Here is an 18,680-nt window from a genome sequence, read left to right as displayed (position 1 = left end):
GTGCCATTGTGTGTGCACCTGCTTCTCCTCCAGCAGAGTCCTGGGGGTCACATGCAAGAGACAGAGTCCTGGGTCTTCTGGAGGAGCAGTGATCTGCCACATGCAGGCTTGTCCTGTGAGAAATTGCTCTTCCTATGCCAGCTCCATCAGATTTGGGGACAGCTTAGTGTGACATTCTGACTTCTAGAGGACACAGAGAGACTTCCCGCCAGGTGGGGTGTGGATGAAATGAGCATTCAAGGGAGGCCGAAGTTCCATGTTTCTGCTGTGATCAGGTCTCTTGCTCTCTGTCTAGAGGCTCACAGCCCCCACAGACTTCTTAGATACCCCTCACAGATGAAAATGACGAAGTCTAAGGGACACAGTCAGGGACAGCCCAGTCTCCACCGGTGTGTCTGCGAATGTTCACACTCATCTGCATGTGTGTGGGGGTGTATCTGCAGGCCAGAAGATGATGTCAAGTATCTTCTCCAGTTGCTTCTCCGGTTGGTATTTTGAGACAAGGTCTGAACCTGAGGCTCATTGATTAATTGGCTGGGCTGGCTGGCCAGTGAGCTTCTGGGATTCTCAGGTTTCTGCCTCCCAGTGCTGGGATTATAGGTAAGTGTCCACACTTGGCTTTTTAAGTAGCTTTTGGGGTCCTGATTTCAGGTCCTTGTTTCTGTGCAGCCAGTTTGCTGTCCACTCATCTTTCTGCTGGCCTCAGTCCCACCCTGTGCTGGTGTTCCAACTTCTCCTTCAGGTATGTGACCCTCTTGTCCTGTCCCTGGTCTTTGCCTACAGACTTGGCGGAGGAATTGAGGAGAGGCAACACTCATTGGGCCAAGGCATCATGACAAGGCCATAATTTCAAGCTAGCAAACACTTCACAGGATCCTCTGCTGCCAACTTTGTGTATTGGGAACATCTTGAGCAAAATGTCAGGGAGAGCATCTCATGGCATCCTGCTGACCAAAAGCCCAGGCTGCTGAGGCTGCCATCTGCCCACAGCCTCTCTTAGGCAATTAAATCAGTCTCTTAAGGCCTGGAACAAGGGGGATGTCAGCACACTTTCCTTCTTCTCGGAGGGCAATGCCTATTTCCTCTGCTTATTTGGAGCAGCCCATCCTTATGGTCTCCAGGTGTGGGAGAGGTAGAAGGAGGGGAGATGGCAGGTTTTGGTGAGACAAAGGATTAGAGACTTAGTGGGTTAGATACGGGAGGGTGGGAGGTAGGGGAGAGTAAGGGAGAGACTCAGTGCTATAAAGGACATGTATGCTAATTTTGGCAATCCTTAATTAAACCATAGGCTGGAAAAGTTCCATTATTATCACTGCCCAGCTTTCTGACTATAGACACATTTTTTTATTAGTATAATTGTTTGAAAGCATTTTCTTTCTTTGATTACTAATTTATACCAAGAAAAGTAAATGTGTCTGCTAGTTTTTGGAAATAAAATACTTTCAAAATTCGTTAACAGAGTATTTATATATCTCTTCCCCACCGCTGTTTATTCCTTTAGGGGATGGGTAGGAGGGAGGGTGGATGAGGCTTTTAAGAATGGGATTTTTATTTGGCAAGAGAAATTATATCTCATCAGGATCAGTTTTCAATGAGGGGATTCCTGCAAGTCTCTTTTCTGGACCTGGGCTATATGGGATTGTGGTGGTTCATTTTCATCGTCAACTTGACTAGATTGCAGTCACCTAGGAGACACACTTCAAGGTGTGTCTATGATGATGTTTGCAGGGAGGTTTAACTGAAAAGGGAAGATCTACCCTGAGTTTGGGTGGCACCACCACAATACCTGAGGTTTTAGAGAGAGTGTAAAGGAGAAATGGAGCTGAGCCCCAGCATTCGCCTCCCTCTGCTTCCTGACTGCGGGCACCATGTGCCCAGCTGCCTTGTGCTCCTTCTGCCATGGATACAACCACTCTCCCTAATACCATCCCTGTGGTGATGAGTGGTGACTTTAAAATAAATCCCGTGTTCCTTCAGTTGCTTTGTCAGGCTTCAGTCATAGTGATAAGAAAAAATACCCAGCACAGAGTCCCTCTGACACTGGGCAGCTTCAGAGGCCTTTGGGAAGGAAGAGGAAAAAAAATTAACTTTCTCTTACTTAGGGATTTTTATAGGAGAATCCTAGTGGCCAGCATCCTGATGTCTCTGCAGTACTGAAAAGCCATGTAGGTGCCCTTGAGTCAGACAACAAAAGACTATAGACACTGAAGGCTATTTTTGTTGTCTATTTTTATTGTTTCCATAGTAAGTTTAGAAATTACTGGGGGTTTTTGTTTTTGTTTTTTGAGATCTGGTCTCATGTATTCCAGTCAGCCTTTGAACTCTCTATGTAGCTGAGGATAAACTTGAACCTTTGATCCTCCTGCCTCCACCTCCAGAGTTATAGGATTATAGGCATGTGCCACCAGGCCCAGTTTTATAAGTTAATTTCTTTAAAAATATTATTTCTTTGAGAATTTTGTACAACATGTTTTCATCATATTCACACACCCCAACTCCTGCTGGATTCACCCCTCTTTCCATACCCATCCAACTTCATGTTCTTTAAAAGAAAACACAAGTACAGTTTGTGTTGCCCATGTATTCGTGGATGTATGGAAATTACTGGAGCATAGTTGACGTACTAGGAGTTAAACTCTTAGAGAAAGCTGACTCTCATTTCACAGAAACTGTCGGTTGCCAATAGTTCCTTAGCTAAGGCTGGGACTTTGTGTCCACCTCCCTTACCCATGCTGAGATCTGGCCAGGCTTGTGTTTGCACAGGTCTTGTGTCAGTGGTAAGTAGATAGATGGTTGTTTGTACTTCCGTGGGTCCAGTGGACTTCCAGGGATATGGGCATTTTAGTTATAAAATGAATACAGTCTTTCACAAACCAAGACAAAAGGATCACCATCAGAAAAGGGTGCAATTCTGAATCTTCAGAACCAAAGACAGGACTCCTGCATGTTTCTTCTAACCACCTCAGACGCAGGCATTGCTTCAACTGGGTTTATTTAGGGTTCTATTGTTGTGCTCATGGATCCCAACTATCACCACACAGTGAAGTAATGTAGCTAACTCAGAGAACAAATCAAATGCAAGGTCGAGTATGCATTCTGTTGCTCAGAAACATGTCTGGAAAGTCCAAAGCTTGTGATTCATCATTAGAACCAGGTTTTACAGTGTAAGGGTCTGAGGAAATGCTGAAGGAAGACCCCATACTCAAATAGTATGCAAGAAATAAAGAGTATTTACCAGCGTGTGGGGTGGAACTCCAGTACAAAATGGCGACGACCCTGAGAGGAGCGTGCAGGCTCCTTTTAAGCACAGCTCGGGGAGTTTCAGGAACAGTGAGGTCATCGCAAACATAATTTGTCAAGCAAGCAGCAGTTATACTAGTATACTTTTAATTGGCTGAGGTTCAATTTTACCATTTTTGTACATACTTGAGCAAGTTTGGGCAAGCCCGGACATGACTCAGAAGTGGGGGTTGCAGGATTTGTTCTTGAGACATTGTGGAGCTGACTCAGGCCTTGTGTGTGCTGTCCCTGTCCCTGAATGAAAGGGTGTTGTTGATTACTGGCCCTTTGTTGGGAGAGAAACCTGTTTTGTCCCTCTCAGAGAACTGAAACCTAAATTCAATTGTAAAAGTGGGAAAGTTTAAACCCTTCATTATTTTGCAGTTATATGACAAAACAACTTTTGGGTAATTTCTCTAACTTCTAGGTTCAGCTAGATAGAATTCAATTTCTTGTCTCTCTTTCTCTTTTATGTCTGTATAAAACTCGATTGACCAGTTAGGTATCTGCAACAGTGAAGAAGCAGATGGCCGGTAGTGTGGATGATGATGGGTGACTAGCAACATGCTTTAGTAAGTAATGATGGGGAGTTAATCTGTTGTGTATCAAGGACTCTGCATGTGGGTGGAGTGTAACATTTGGTAGAACATTGCATAAAGCAGTGTAAAGTCAAAAATCAAGAGTTTGGTTCATAGAAAGCACGCATGTTTTATTTAGTACCACATCCTATGTGACACTGTTCCTGGGGAGGTGAACAAATGTCTACTCACTGCAGATTGAGACCCGATGATAGACAAAAAGGAAGCATATCACCAAAGTCCAACATGGTGAACCAATCTGTTTTGTTTATGTTACTCACAGCAGTATGGGTCAGGGGTTACTTACGGGAGCAGAAATGGCTCAAAGACAACTCACCAAAATTCCATCCCAACATGGGTGGCCAATCATGAAAGCTGGGACCCTGGAGTTCACTCATGCCTTATAGGCAGTTCAAAAGGTCACAAAGTGTCTTTTCCATGCATCTGAGTTTGTCTAAGCTTCTTCAGGCAGCTTGGCTAGGTCTGAGACTATCTCTTAGCAGTCCTTACTGCTTATGTAAGTTTGGGAGGGAGGGATGGAGTGAATCTGTTCAGTTTCAGGGACTTCCTGAACTATTGAGTTGTTTACTTTCTGAGCTTAATGAGCTCCCGGCAGGAGGGAAATTTCCTCTCCCCTTAGAAAATCCTGTGCCTTAAGGAGCTTCCTTCTATGATGGAAGGCTTTAATTTCAAAGGAAACTGCTACACAACACTACACAAATGGCATCTTAACGAAGGTTTTAGAAATGATATTTATCAGGAGTTAAATGAAGGAGAATCATAATCACGGGGCATATGCCCAGGAAGTTGATTAAATGATTATTTAAATGCAAAAAGCCATTGTTAGGTATCAAGTTTTCTTAAAGTTAAAAATATTACAAAATTCCATGAAGGAATTCTAAATAAAATAGAAATATCAACCCCTTCCCTCCCTGAACACAGTCTCTTTTAAAAACTTCTTTTTAGCCTTATATTTCTATATTACATATAGATTAAGCATTAGATTGGACAAATTACAGTTGTTCTGGGTTAGAAATGGTTGTGTATAATCAATTTTATGTGGTCTGCCTTATAATTCCTATTTCTGTCTTGCTGAGGGAGAAATGGAATTGAAAACTGAGACAATGACTTACTAAAGAAAGACAGGATGTTCTATGTGGCTTCCCTGATCCCTAGTTCAATCTCGTTCTGTGTTTTTCTTCTTTTTCATTCCAGATCCAGTGATTCTGTGCAGCAATTTTGGAGAAATGGCCAGAAACTTGATGACATTCCTCCTCCCAACAGATAGAGTCTGGATATGTGTTCACTTGTGAACTCAGAAAGCCTTATGACCGTTTTCACCAATAAACTATAATGGAATGAAGCTACTTGAATTCTGAGGGTGGGTCATAAGAGGCCATGTGGGTTCTGCTTGGTTCTCTTAGAATATTCATTCTCAGGAATCCCAAACAACATGCTGTATGAAGTCTGAACCACACATAGTTGCTCCAGGCCACACTATGAGAGAACCATCTCGGCCCAGATCCCAGGGGTGGACATACAGGAGGTTTCCCTAGCCATCTGAGAAGCTCTTGCTGAGAGTCTAAGACAAGCCACTCCTGCTGTGTTCTGCTCACGTTCCTGATCCACAGCATCTACACTCATGATAAAGTGGTTGTTCCGGCCACTGAATTTGCAGGGGGTTGCTATATTGTGGTAGGTACCTAGAATAATGAGGAATATGTACTTCTAGTTTGGGACTTCAGGTTTTCTTTGCAGCTTATACATAAACTTGATAGGGTACCCCCAAAGTTATGAGCTCCACCCTGCTACCCTTTCTGCCTTTTGCTACTGTTTTTGCAAACCACTGTTAAAATCAGTAAGTTGTAGGCTTCTCTTGATGTTATCTGTTGGAGCAGCCGGGATACTTTTCACAGGACAGTAGCATTGTCACTCAGGGGAGACACAGGAGCTCAGCATTTCTTGAGGGGCTGTTTAGAGATTCTAAAAGATAAATGAAGCTTTTAGTGTACCCTTGACTAAAGAATGGTCCTCCATTAGGGAAGGTCATCTTCTGTGACTGAGCACTCAACTCTGGATGCACATGCGATGGCAGAAGAAGGGGACACCTACCTAGCCAGTCATATCAGGTGACCAATGGCATGACAGATGTTGCAAACAGATCATCTTCACATCTGGAGTTTGGTATTTCTTCATAAAAAATGAGAAGACTTAAGGAACCCTCTTCCTTGATGTGGTTGGGACTTCCGGTCCTTAGCATGTTCTACAGTGGTAGGCACTAACCTTGGGCAGGTTGAAGATCTAGCAAGTGTGAAAGGCAGAGATTGGAAGTTGTGTTATTAATCTAGGTAAATTAGCACCCTGGTCCCATTCCTGGGATGTGACTGTACCCCTTTTAACCCATTTCTTCTCTCTATGATGCATGACATTACACAGGGATATAATAGGTAAATATAAAGTGAATGACATAATAAATACAGTTGTTGGATTTTACTTACACTTAAAATCATTTCTAATGCCACTTGAAATGATCTGGAGAAAATGGTGTTTACTGGAATTTTCCTGAGAAAGAAAAATGCATCTTTAGAGAATGCATTTTTAAAAACTACATTTATGATGCCTAGAGAGATTGCTCAGGGCTTAAGAGCACTTGCTATTCTTGCAGAAGATTAGGTTCTATTCCCAGCACCCACATGGTGGCTCACACCCATCTGTAACTCCAATTCCAGAGAACCCAATGCCCTCTTCTGGCTTCTGAGGGAACGGCATGCTTGTGGTGCACATACATGCAGGCAAAATATTCATAAAATAAAAATGTAAACACATCTTTAAAAATTACATATCTTTATTTTACATGTACACATGCATACTACAACACATCCATAGAGGTCAGAGGACAGCTTATTGAATCAGTTCTTTCCTACCACATGGACTCAAGTCATCAGGCTTGTCAGCAAGTACTTCTACCTACTGAGTCATCTCACAGCTTCCTCCACCTCCCTGAAAGCATTTTGTAAGCACATGGGGTTGTACTGTGGTTCCTGAGGAGTGAGGCTATTTCCTAACTGTGCGTGACACAAGAGGATTCTGTTGGTGGTTCCAGAAATACAGAGAGTATTTCTGGACACACTTTTTTTGTGTATCCCCATGACTTCAGGGAGCTTCTCTAGAGTCCAAGATATTCCATCTGAATGGGAGAATTTCCTATGGAAGCCGATGAGGGTCTGAAAGTATCAGGGCATCAGAACGGGGGATAGAGAAGCAACAGGCCCAGGAAGAAACAGAGGAAATGAATCTTTGAGCTCATGGGTGTTGGGAGGGCACTCAGTTGAACTGAGTCTCTGAGTGGCAAGACCATCTCAGGACTAGGTTTTTTCCCTCCTTCCTCCCTCTTCTTCTTCCCCCTCCTCCTCTTCCCCCCTCTTTCTCTTTAAAAACAAAACTAGAACACATCAGGAGCAACTGATTGAGTCAAATCACCGAGAAAGCCACTGAGCCTGAGTCTTTGGCCTCTCAGCTAAGTTAAAGAATCTTTTTGGCCTGTGAGCATTTCTATTACTTAGTAAAAATTTCAGAGATTTTACTCACAAATCCTGGCACTTTCTCCAGAAATAATATTATTGGCAAGGAAAGATTGATAAAATAAAAAAATAATGTAAGAAATGTATTTGTTTACCTAGAATATAATTTCTTTTCATACTGACCCAATTTCTCCTTAGATCTTGGGTTTGTGACTATCTGAATGATGTTATTATTTCACCTTAGGTGATTTTATTTTTTCTGTTCTAGGAAACAAGAAATAAGTCAAACTCTAGAATTTGTTTAAAAAACTTGGCAAGGACTATATTCAGAGTTAGAAAACAAATTTCAGGTGGACAGAACCAATAGACAGCGTAATAAATACCAGTAAATGACCAAAGCCTTTGTTTCCTCTTATGCTTAATTATACAGATTCAATGATTTGTTACTTTTCTTTAAAATTTATTTGTTTACTTGTGTGTGTGTGTGTGTGCGCGCGCACGCGCACACACTCTTGCATGAGTTTCTGTGCACTGTGTGAACACAGAGGCCGGAAGATGGCTCCAAATCCCACGGAGCTAGAGTTATAGATGGCTGTGAGTCACCAGGTCAGTGCTGTGAACTAATCCTGGGTCCTCTGCAAGAACAGTAAGTGCTTTGAAGTGATGAGCCATCCCTCCAGCCCACCTTTCTCACCATGGTTATTAGAAGAGTGGTGTAGCTGGAGTTTTCTCCAGTCCTGCCTGGCCCACGGTCAGGACAAATCTCTCTCTGGCCCGCCAGTTCCACAGCTTCTCAGACCCAACCGAGTAAACACACAGAGGCTTATATTGCTTACAAATTGTATGGTCGTGGCAGGCTTCTTGTTACCTAGTTCTTTTATCTTAAATTAACCCATTTCTATTAATCTATACTTTGACACGTGGCTCATGGCTTACCAGTATCTTACATGTTGATACTCATGGCGGCAGCAGCCAGTGTCTCCTTTCATCCTTCCTGTTCCCTGAATTCTCTTCTCTGCTTGTCCTGCCTATACTTCCTGCCTGGCTACTGGCCAATCAGCATTTTATTTATACAGAGTGATATCCACAGCAGGGTAGTTGGCTTTGAACCAGGCTAGGCATGAGACATCTAGACATAGACTTTGCGTGTAATCAGTCCAAATATTCTTAAAGGAACAGCAGGGACAGTCTCTATGATATACAGCAAAGAACCAACTTTTGGGGTGACAGTTGATAGTAGGGGTAAAACAAATACTGGTCACAAGATAATAAACTCTAGAATGTAACTTTAAGAGAAAATAGTGGCTAAAATAAGAATTGTAATGATTCCTCAGTGAAAATAACACTAAATTCCAAAGCTATTAACCAGAGAAGATTATGTCCAGTGAAAGAAAATGAGCATTTATTGGAATACTCATTAAGTGCTAATACTTAAATATTCATTGTCTTTTTAACGGCCCATAATAATTTTGTGATGTGAGTATTGCTATTTTCACAGATGAGGTCATGAAGGTAAAGAAATACAAATGGTGACTCTAGGTTTTTGTTTTGTTTTGTTTTTTTGTTTTTTCTTTTGAGACAAGGTCTCACTGTGCAGCCCTGTCTGGGCTGGAACTCCTAATGTAGACCAGGCTTTCCTTGAACTCACAGAGATCTGCCTCCATGCCAAGCATCGATCTGGTCTTCTTACTGTGTCTCCTTAGCTTTTAAATGTGTTCCTTCTCCTCAACCAGGTCTCTAGATTGATGCACTGAACTCAGAACATGTTTTGCTTCAAAACCAAATATAAGTGATAAAACAAAGGAGCAGCTGTGAGCCAAAAAAGAAAAGTTTCAGTTCTACACTTTTGTTTGAAGTTGGCCAGTGTCCATCTTCCTTTGCTCCTTTGGTCCCTTAGAAAGAACTGAGTTCATTACCAAGAACAGCATAGAGAATGGGACCTGCCACAGTGTTTCCATGCAGAATGTGGAGACTGAAGACAATAGGTAGGAGACTGTGACGAAGTCTGGCTCACTTCCTGAAGAGGATTTGTAGTGTTAGCAGCGTGATGGGTGAGCCAAGGTGTTTCCTTCTCAGCCTGGCATGAGTACCCAGGTGTGCTGAGTCCTAGGGAACTGACTGAAGCTCAGAGTGGGTGCCCAGCTACTAATGTATAAGCTTTGCTTTCCCGGGACTGTGAAAATAATGGTGCTAACCATGCAAGGTCCTAAGACAGACTTTGTAGGCTGACAGTGTGTTAGGAGTAGATGGAGGAATGGAACTGAGTGATTGGCAGGTCACTGCCGGAGTATGCAACTGTAGCAACCAGCTGTTGTCATCTGACAGGTCATGACAACAACATTCTTGCTATTTAGCAACATTCCCCTAAGTTTCAAATAGTTCTCACTCCTTTTTAAAAAGATTTAACGATTGTCTAAATTATTATCATAAAAATACATTCCGGTTACCTTTGCTGGATCATCACATGGCCCTGTTCTCTTGCTAATGTCCTGAATTTGAAAGACAGACCTGCTAAAGACTGTTTTTTTTTTTTTTTTTGAGCCAGATCCCTCTGTGTAGCCCAGGCTGGCCTGGGATATGCAGTCCCCCTTTTAAGATTACATTGCCATACCTGTCCATCATAAAATCCTGTCCTTTGCCCATCTCCTCCATTAATATAAGTCTCAGATGTTACAGCTCTCCCAAAGTTGGATGTTTATTTCTTGTAGCTGGCCTATCTACTCATATCACATCGCCAGAACAGGCCTGGGCTTGATCTCAAGGACTTCATAACTGGGTGTGGTGGTGCATCCCTGTAATCCCAGCTCTTGGGAGGCTGAGGCAAGAGGATGAGATACAAGATCAGATGCATAGTGAGTTCAAGGCTAGCCTGGGCTACATAAGACCCTATGAAAAATACCAGCAGAAACAAATCCCCTAGAATAGAGTTCACACAGTCTAGCCTGACCTTCAGGATTGACCTGAAACTAGGAACTTTTTAAAAATTAGGAGTATCATTGGCTAGAGATTAGTTGGTAGGGAAATACACTTGGTATACATGGGGGGAAACATTTCTATAAACAAAAACTGGTTAAAATGAGGCATAAAATGAAGGGGCTGCAGGGGGGAAACATTTCTATAAACAAAAACTGGTTAAAATGAGGCATAAAATGAAGGGGCTGGCATTGCATTTTCTTTTGGCTAAAAGAAAACATTAGAAGAAGTATCTCCTGGGTGAGAAGCTGTGGTTGTGATATATAGTTTTTATTGAGAGTAGAAATACTATGTAGGACCATGGAAATGAAGCACTGGTATTTTGAAGTGTTTAAAAAGTCTCTTTCAAATCATTTAATGATAAGATAGCCTGGGTGGAATTCTGTCTGTTCCAATTATAGTTTCTCTTACCTACTTGAGAGATATCTAATATGCACTTGCTGTGTAAGAGTTAATTGCTATCATTATTAAGAATAAATGGAATAAGGGCTGCAAGATGGCTCAGTGATTAAAGCATGCCACCAAGACTGCTGACCTGAGTCTGATCTGTGGAATGAGGGAATCAGCTCTGGCCAGTTACCCTCAGTCTACTGTATGCACGCTATGGGATTTGCAGAGCCTTCCCCACACATAAATGATAAATAAATAAAATAAAACAAAATATAACAAACATTAAGAATAAAGACAGTTTCAGAATAAGATAATTTCTCCCTTTATTGAGCATTTGGTTTAGCTCTCGTTATGAAATACTCACACAAAGGTGATTTACTGCCCAAGGTTGTACCCAGCTGGTAGCCGATCTTATCCCTGGGAGAGTTTGTCACAACAGCTTAGAGGTCCACAGGTAGCTTTAACTCACACGGACTCTTCCTTTTCTCATTGCTGCGACTAAGTGCCCGAGAAAAGGTGCCTTATACAGGAAGGAGACTTTATCTCGGCTCACAGTTTGAGAAGGCAGTGTCAATCATGGTAGGAATGCATGGTGGCGGTGGCAGCTCCCACCTGAAGCGGCTGGTGTGTGAGGTGGTCCTTTTGTCACACCAGCTGTCAGGAAGCAAAGAAAGGAATTCCCATGCTCGCCTGTCTTCCTCCTTTTCCCGTTTTTATTCAGCCTGAGACCACAGCCCACAGAACAGTGCTACCCACATTCAGGCTGAGTCTTCCCCATCTGTTCAACATCTCTGGGAATCACTCACAGACACACATCCAGGTATGTTTCCTGGGTGATTCTGCGTCCAGTCAAGATGACAATGAAGGTGGACCATGGCGTCAAGTTGAAATTAATCAGTGCTATTTACATCTAGCAGAGTGAAGGTTCCCTCCCGGCCAGAGCCCTTGCTGGAATATTCAGATTCCTGTTTCCAGTTGTCTTCCACCTTGCTCAGGGACACAGTGCTGAACCGGCATGCCAGCACAGGTGTCTGTACTCAAGTACTTTCCAGGAGTGCTTTTGATAATTTATAGTTGTCTAAAAATTATGAAAATCATAGCTGAGACAAAAAAAATTGTGCATGATGTATTTGATGAGGGTATGCAGTTAATTCTCTCTTTTGAAATGTAAATATTCTTTTCAAAACCAAAAGGCTGGTGAATGAATAATAATGACTATCTCGATGTTTTGTAGTAGAGAGCAAAGGAGTCATGAGCTTAAGTGGAGGGATGTTGTAATAGGCTGCACCTTGTGGTGGCTGTGGAGAGCAAGGACCCTGAGAATGCCTTTAAAAATTTAATTATGTTTATTTGTAAGCATGCTATTTTAAAGCACTGTGTGTGTGTGTGTGTGTGTGTGTGTGTGTGTGTGTGTGTGCGCACATGTGTACACGCAGAAGCCAGTTCCACAGTACACACATTAAGGTCAGGGAACGACTTGTAGGAGTCAGTTCTCTCTTTCTACCATGGGGGTCAGGGAATTGAACTCAGGCTGTAAGACTTGGCAGCAAGTGTCTTTACCCTGGAACTGTCTCACCAGCCCAAGAATGCCTTTTATCAGATGGTGCAGAGTTGGGGCGGGGTATGAAAGTCTAGTAGATGTGTGACCTCATAGACAGTCTAGCCATGCTCATTGAAAACACTCCAATCTCTGTAAATTTGGGGGATTACTTGTAATTTGTGGTAGTATGAGCAGAAGAAAGAAATATTGGTAATATTGGTAATAAGTTGATCATTGTGTTATTACTTTTCTGTTCTGTGATAACATACCCTGGCAAAACTACTGAATAAATAAATACTTAGAAGGCAGCTTGATAGCATGTCAGTTTACCTAAACAACAGAAGTAAGTTCCTCCAGAGCCCATGGTCTCCCTTGTCATGAGCTATTGACCAGGTTTACAGCCCCAGGCTTGAGTGCTTTCCCAAGAGCAGATCTCAAATACAACCAGAGAGCAGTTGGCTGCCCCATAGCAGCCTGCCGCTATTGTACCAGTGGGCTTGTCTTTGCTCGGGGTGTTACAGCTCTCAGGGTTCACAGCTGCACAGACTGCTGAGGACTTTTCTGGCACTATGGGTGCTATCTAGCAGGGAGTGAGTTTCCAGTTTCAGCTTGATTTCCCTATACCCTATAACCAAGTGCCTGGTGTCTTCAGTAACAGAATCTTACCATGTAGTTCTGATAAACACCCAAGAACAGTAATCGCCTGTGTTGTGTTGGGAGCCTCTGAGGTTCCTGACCAACAACACTGGGAGGTATCCTGTATCTGGCACTGAATTTTCCTCTGGTCATCCATAGATTCTAGGATTGACCTTATTCACACTTACAGGGTACCACCATTTGAATTGTTAAAAAAATTGTATTTAAATGACCTTCTTGAGTGGTGGGCTTCCCTCTATCTTCCTATATGCTTAGCTTTGGCTAATCCTTCTCCTTATATCCTCTTCTCCCTTATTCCCCATGTAAACCTTACCACATCAGTATTCCCCTGCTATCTTTAATTTCACGTGAGCTCTACTATTGATCCATCCTTTAGGCCTCCCACTTCTGTGGTCTATTTCTAGCTTTCTAGTCTTACAGACATTCTAAGTTAAACAAGAAAATAAAATCAGAGGTGTGATCCCATGTGTTTGGAAGTGGGGAGGAGTTTATTTAGACTCACAGTTTGGGGATACAGTCCACTGTGACAGGGAAGGCATTGAATGGGTCCATGGCATTGAATGGGTCCATGGCATTGAATGGGTCCATGGCATTGGATGAATCCATGGCATTGAATGAGTCCATGGCATTGGATGGGTCCATGGCATTGGATGGGTTCTTGGCATTGGAGGGGTCCATGACAGCAGTATTGTGTGCCACCTGCTTGTTCACATCTCAACTGATGAGGGAGTAGAGAAGGGGAATGCTGGCATTCACCTGGCTTGTCTGCTTCTCCCTTTTTACCCATTCTGGGTCCTCAGCCCATGGTATGATGCTGCCCACATTTAGGGTGGGTCTTTGCTCCTCTTTTAATCCTGTGTAGAAATGTTCTCACAGACACACCCAAAGCTTTGCTTCATCAATTCCCCAGATATTTCTTGATCTAATCAATGACAATAAAAAATAATCATCATAATCTACACATCAACTTAACACCCAAACATATAACTTTAAATGATAATATTCCATCCCTGGCCCTACAAAGTCTCATGTTTGTCTCTTTAAGTGTGCCCAAAATCTTAGTGATTCTGACACTGTTTAAAAGTCCAAAGTCCGTCCCCCCTCACCCCAACTGCCTCCAGCTGGGGAGGGAGCTGACCCTCCCTTTTATCAGCTGCAACACTCAGGAAATCAGGCACTGCACCTTGTCTGGGCAGCACAGCAGAGCTGACCCTGTGGATGGGGCATAAGTGAGCCAGCCCTGAGATGTGAGCTGGAGAGATCTGGCCCCACCCCTCATCTGCCATATGGTGGTGTGGCCTGTGCTAGATGGAAGAGCTGGCCTGAGGTCATAAGAGCGGGAGAGCTGTCCCTGCCCCTCACCAGCTGCAGCACTCAGAAGAGTGGCCCCTACACCTCTCCTGTGCAACACAGTAGAGCTGGCCCTGATGGCCCAGGTGTAGGAGAGCCAACCCTGAGGGCATGAAAGCAGGAGAACTGGCCCCGCCCCTTGCTCACTGCTGCAAGGGGTGAACTAGCCAGGGCAATGCAGGAGAGCTCACCCTGGTGGTGAGGACAGGAGAGAACTGGCAGGTTGACCAACCCTGTAACTACCTAGGTCCAGAACCAGGGTTAAAAGTTGGTCCACTCCAACATCCATCCCATCCATGATCTGCTGGAGCAGAAGGGGCCAATCTTGCAGACCCAAAGTGGTAGGATCTTCATGACACAGGCCAACAACAGGATATCCAAGAGGATTCCCAGTGAGGGCCTAGCATCAGTAGTGTAGTAGAAACCATTGGCTTCAAACCAGACCAATGACTCTTTGCAATGAACACTTGCAAGTAAATATATATGGACAAAAAGGTTTACTGTGTGACTCAGTGTGTCATACTACAGCTTCCATGATGAGATTTTTCCTTTTTTTTCTCTTAAATTTTATTTTATTTTTTTTGGGGGGGGGGAGGTTGCAAGGGGAGAGGGTAGGTATGAAAGGATGGGGAAATGAATGGGATAGAGATGCATGATGTGGAAAACACAAAAAATAAATAAAAAAGAAAAAAAAGTCCAAAATTCAAAGACTTTTCTGATATGCAAGGCATCTCTTCATTGTGAGTCCCCAAACAGGACATTATAGACAACATATTGCAGTAACTCTGGACACAGACCCCATCCCCCAATGGGGCTTCTTCTTGTCTGCTTATCTGTAGAGCGACTTGGAAAAACTATTTTAATGAAATCTCCTTTCTCAGTGTGAGATCTCATTTGTTTCAGTGAGAGTTTGGATAAAGATCTCCAGTCACTGTGATCTCACTCATTGCTTGCTCACAGCAGCTTACACACGCTGGATCAGAAGTACCATTGGAATGTTTAATATGTCCTCTAGAGTAGGCCTGAACAATGAGATAGTAACAGAGATGTGTTCTGGCTCAAAACAGAACACCTAAGTGCCAGGTTGTATTTCTTAAAAAAGAGCTCCTTTTTTTGAGGTAGGGCATCTGGATACAAGCAATGGGTTAGATATTTCCATGATTAAGAAGGATGAAGAAAGGGAATCCTTATTGAGTGCTTTGGACTCTTACCAAGGCAGGATTGGATTCTGCAAAGTGGAGTGGTAGACACCTTCATGGAATGCTTTCCCACTCAAGTTCTCAGAAACACCTTACTATCCAGTAGGCCACCCACGGGATGTTTACAACCTCCAAATTCCTAAGACATTGGTTGAATTAGGGAAGGTGTTTTCTATGAGAGAGCATTTGATGATGATTGGAAATATTTCCTGTTGCACAATGAGAGAAGATACTGCTAGTATTGAGAGTGTAGAGTTTATGGAAAGTGCTGAACATCCTATAACACAGAGGACAGATTCCTTCTCACTGAAAAGAATGACAAGACTCAAAATATCAGTACTGCCTAGGCTGGGAAATCTTACTGTAAGATGAAGAAGTTGTTACATTAGTCATTTGGGGCCACTATAACAAAATACCAAAGACTGGGAGCTTATTAACAGCAAAAAGTTGGTTTCTTGTAGTTATGGGAGGTTCAGGATCAAGACACCAGAACTAGATTGGTCAGGGATGCTTTCTGGTTCATTACTGGTTTTCTTCTTACACAGTGGAGGAGGAGAACCCATGACTTTGGTCCTACTTTATAATGGTACCAATCACATTTGTGAGGACCCGTTCTTGACTTAATTATCCTCATTGGCACCCTACATCCTAACACCATCACTTTAGGAGTTAGGGTTTCAGCAGAGGCTCTTAGCACACAACCCAAGGAGCATCAGATCTTGTCATGTAGATCTCGAAGACAAGGATGCATGCAAGGTGGTAACACTTGACTGGAGAGAAAAATAATGAAAGAGCATGGATGTTTCAATCTGGGGCCCCTTAGGCTGATTCCTAAAGGAAAGGCAGGAAACACTGATAGCCAAGTCGGTGTCTTCTGCTTCCATATCCTGTGATTTGCACAGTGCCACTCCATTCACTCAGCAGGTGTTCTACACAGTCTCACAAGAGATTTCATTTACAGCGAATGTTTTGTTAGGAAATAACCCAAATTGAAGTTTGAGAAATATAAAACAAATTTGTGAGTGACAAATGCTTTTAGAAATGAGTTTTTTTTTCGACAAAGGCAAAGAATCACATCTCAATTGCCTATGATTTTTGAAAAAAAAATAACTTGTGAGAAAATGATGCAAGTGAGAGAATGTTTATAAAAAGAACCTTGAGGACAATGTGTTTTAGTAAGTTTGTGGAAAGGAATTACCCTTATTTTATCACCAATGTGGTCTATGATGTAATACTATAAGGAAACATACATTTATGGGGGGGGTTAGGGATGTAATTTTACTGTAATGAATTACCAATAGATCTAGGGTTTTAAGGATTAATCCAATATTATGAACTAACTTATTTTAAGAATCTTTATAATCCACTTTTTTGTTGTTTTGTGTTTTGAGACAGAGTCTTATTCTACATAGCTTTGACTGGTCTGGAACATACCTCGAACTCTGAGAGATCTGCCCATCTCTGCCTCTTCCATGCTGAGATTAAAGATGTGTGCCACCATACCTGGATTATTTTTAATTATTTAAGTTTTGTGTTAAAAGTAATAGAAAAAGCAACTAGCAAAAATTCCTACTCAATTTCTATTTCCTCCTTCCCAATGCTGAACCACAGCTCGGAAATACTGTTAATAGTTTCTTTGACTTCCCCTCCAGAATATCACTAGGCATTTTCATGACAATAAAAATATGCCTCATTAATTTTTTTCTTTAAAAATGTATTTATTTTATGTGTTTGGGTATTTTGCTTGCACCTATGCCTGGTGCCCTCGGAGGCTGGAAGAGGAGGGCATTGGATCCCCTGGGGCTGGAGTTACAGAGGGTTGTGAGTTGCCATGTAGAATCAAACCCAGGTCGTCTAGAAGAGCACCCAGTGCTCTCACTGCTGAGCCATCTCTCCAGACCCTATGCCTTGTTTTTAGCCTGTAGACATATGCGCCTTGCTCTTTATCTTGAGTGACATTTCCCCATCAGTTTGTGAAGAGTTTTCTAATTTGCTTTATGACCACAGAGTATTCAATTGTTGGGATAAACTATCTCCTCCTTTACTCATCAACTTCAAGAGGCATTTGTTGCTTCCAAATTCTTTTTTTTAAAAAAAAAAAAAAAGATTTATTTATTTATCATCTACACAGTGTTCTGCTTGCATGTATACTGCATTCCAGAAGAGGATACCAGATCTCATTATAGAGGGTTGTAAGCCACAATGTGTTTGCTGGGAATTGAACTCAGGACCTCTGGGTGAGCAGCCAGTGCTCTTAACTTCTGAGCCATCTCTCCAGCCCCCACTTCCAAACTCTGATGATGAACCTCATACACATCGTATCATCTCAAATATTTTGCAGGTGTACCACTGAGCTCATTTTTGAATGGAATATTATATATATCACACGTGTGTATATATGCATTAGCAACATCACTGTGTAGGAGAGTTGGCGTGTGGAGAAAGGCATTAAGATTAACACATGAGCCGGGCAGTGGTGGTGCACGTCTTTAATCCCAGCACTTGGGAGGCAGAGCCAGGTGGATCTCTGTGAGTTCGAGGCCAGCCTGGGCTACCAAGTGAGTTCCAGGAAAGGCGCAAAGCTACACAGAGAAACCCTGTCTCGAAAAAAAAACAAAACAAAAGATTAACACATGAAAAAGCCAATGGTTGGAAGAACTGGAACCCTCCTCCAATATTGCTGTGGGATGGTCTGTATGTCAAATGTGTTGCTGATTGGTCAATGAATAAATCACTGATTGGCAGTGGCCAGGCAGGAAGTATAGGCAGGACTAACAGAGAGGAGAACTGAGAGAACAGGAAGCTGGGTGGGAGAGACACTGTCAGCCGCCATCAGGATAAGGAAGATGTAAAGTACCGGTAAGCCACAAGCCACGTGGCAAGGTATAGATTAATAGAAATGGATTAATTTAAGCTGTAAGAACAGTTAGCAAGAAGCCAGCCACGGCCATACAGTTTGTAACCAATATAAGTCTCTGTGTTTACTTGATCGGGTTTGAGCGGCTTGGGACTGGCGGGTGAGAGAGATTTGTCCTGACTGTGGGCCAGGCAGGAAAACTCTAGCAACAGTATGGCTACGTGTAATAAACAGAACATGTGAAAAAAAATAATAACTCAGCTCTACAAACTTAGGGAAGGCTGGCGCTAAGTAAGTAACCTGGAAAAGATTTGAACTCACATGGCACAGGGATGT

The 18,680-nt window shown here is 42.6% G+C and overlaps 1 long non-coding RNA gene across 1 annotated transcript; it reads left to right on the top strand.

Moving 5' to 3' along the window:
- Positions 1-217: 217 nt before the first annotated feature.
- LOC128100455 (uncharacterized) lies at positions 218-7,691 on the top strand. The gene is made up of 3 exons (XR_008214799.1): positions 218-600; positions 3,778-3,851; positions 5,073-7,691. It is a non-coding gene; the product is annotated as an uncharacterized LOC128100455 (long non-coding RNA).
- The last annotated feature ends 10,989 nt before the right edge of the window (positions 7,692-18,680 follow it).

Source organism: Peromyscus californicus, unplaced genomic scaffold (genome assembly GCF_007827085.1).
Source record: "Peromyscus californicus insignis strain IS unplaced genomic scaffold, ASM782708v3 Scaffold_11__1_contigs__length_118956290, whole genome shotgun sequence".
NCBI classification, from domain to species: Eukaryota; Metazoa; Chordata; class Mammalia; order Rodentia; family Cricetidae; genus Peromyscus; species Peromyscus californicus.
The sequence above is the reverse complement of the archived record's forward strand: the minus strand, read 5'-3'. Positions and strand labels throughout refer to the sequence as shown.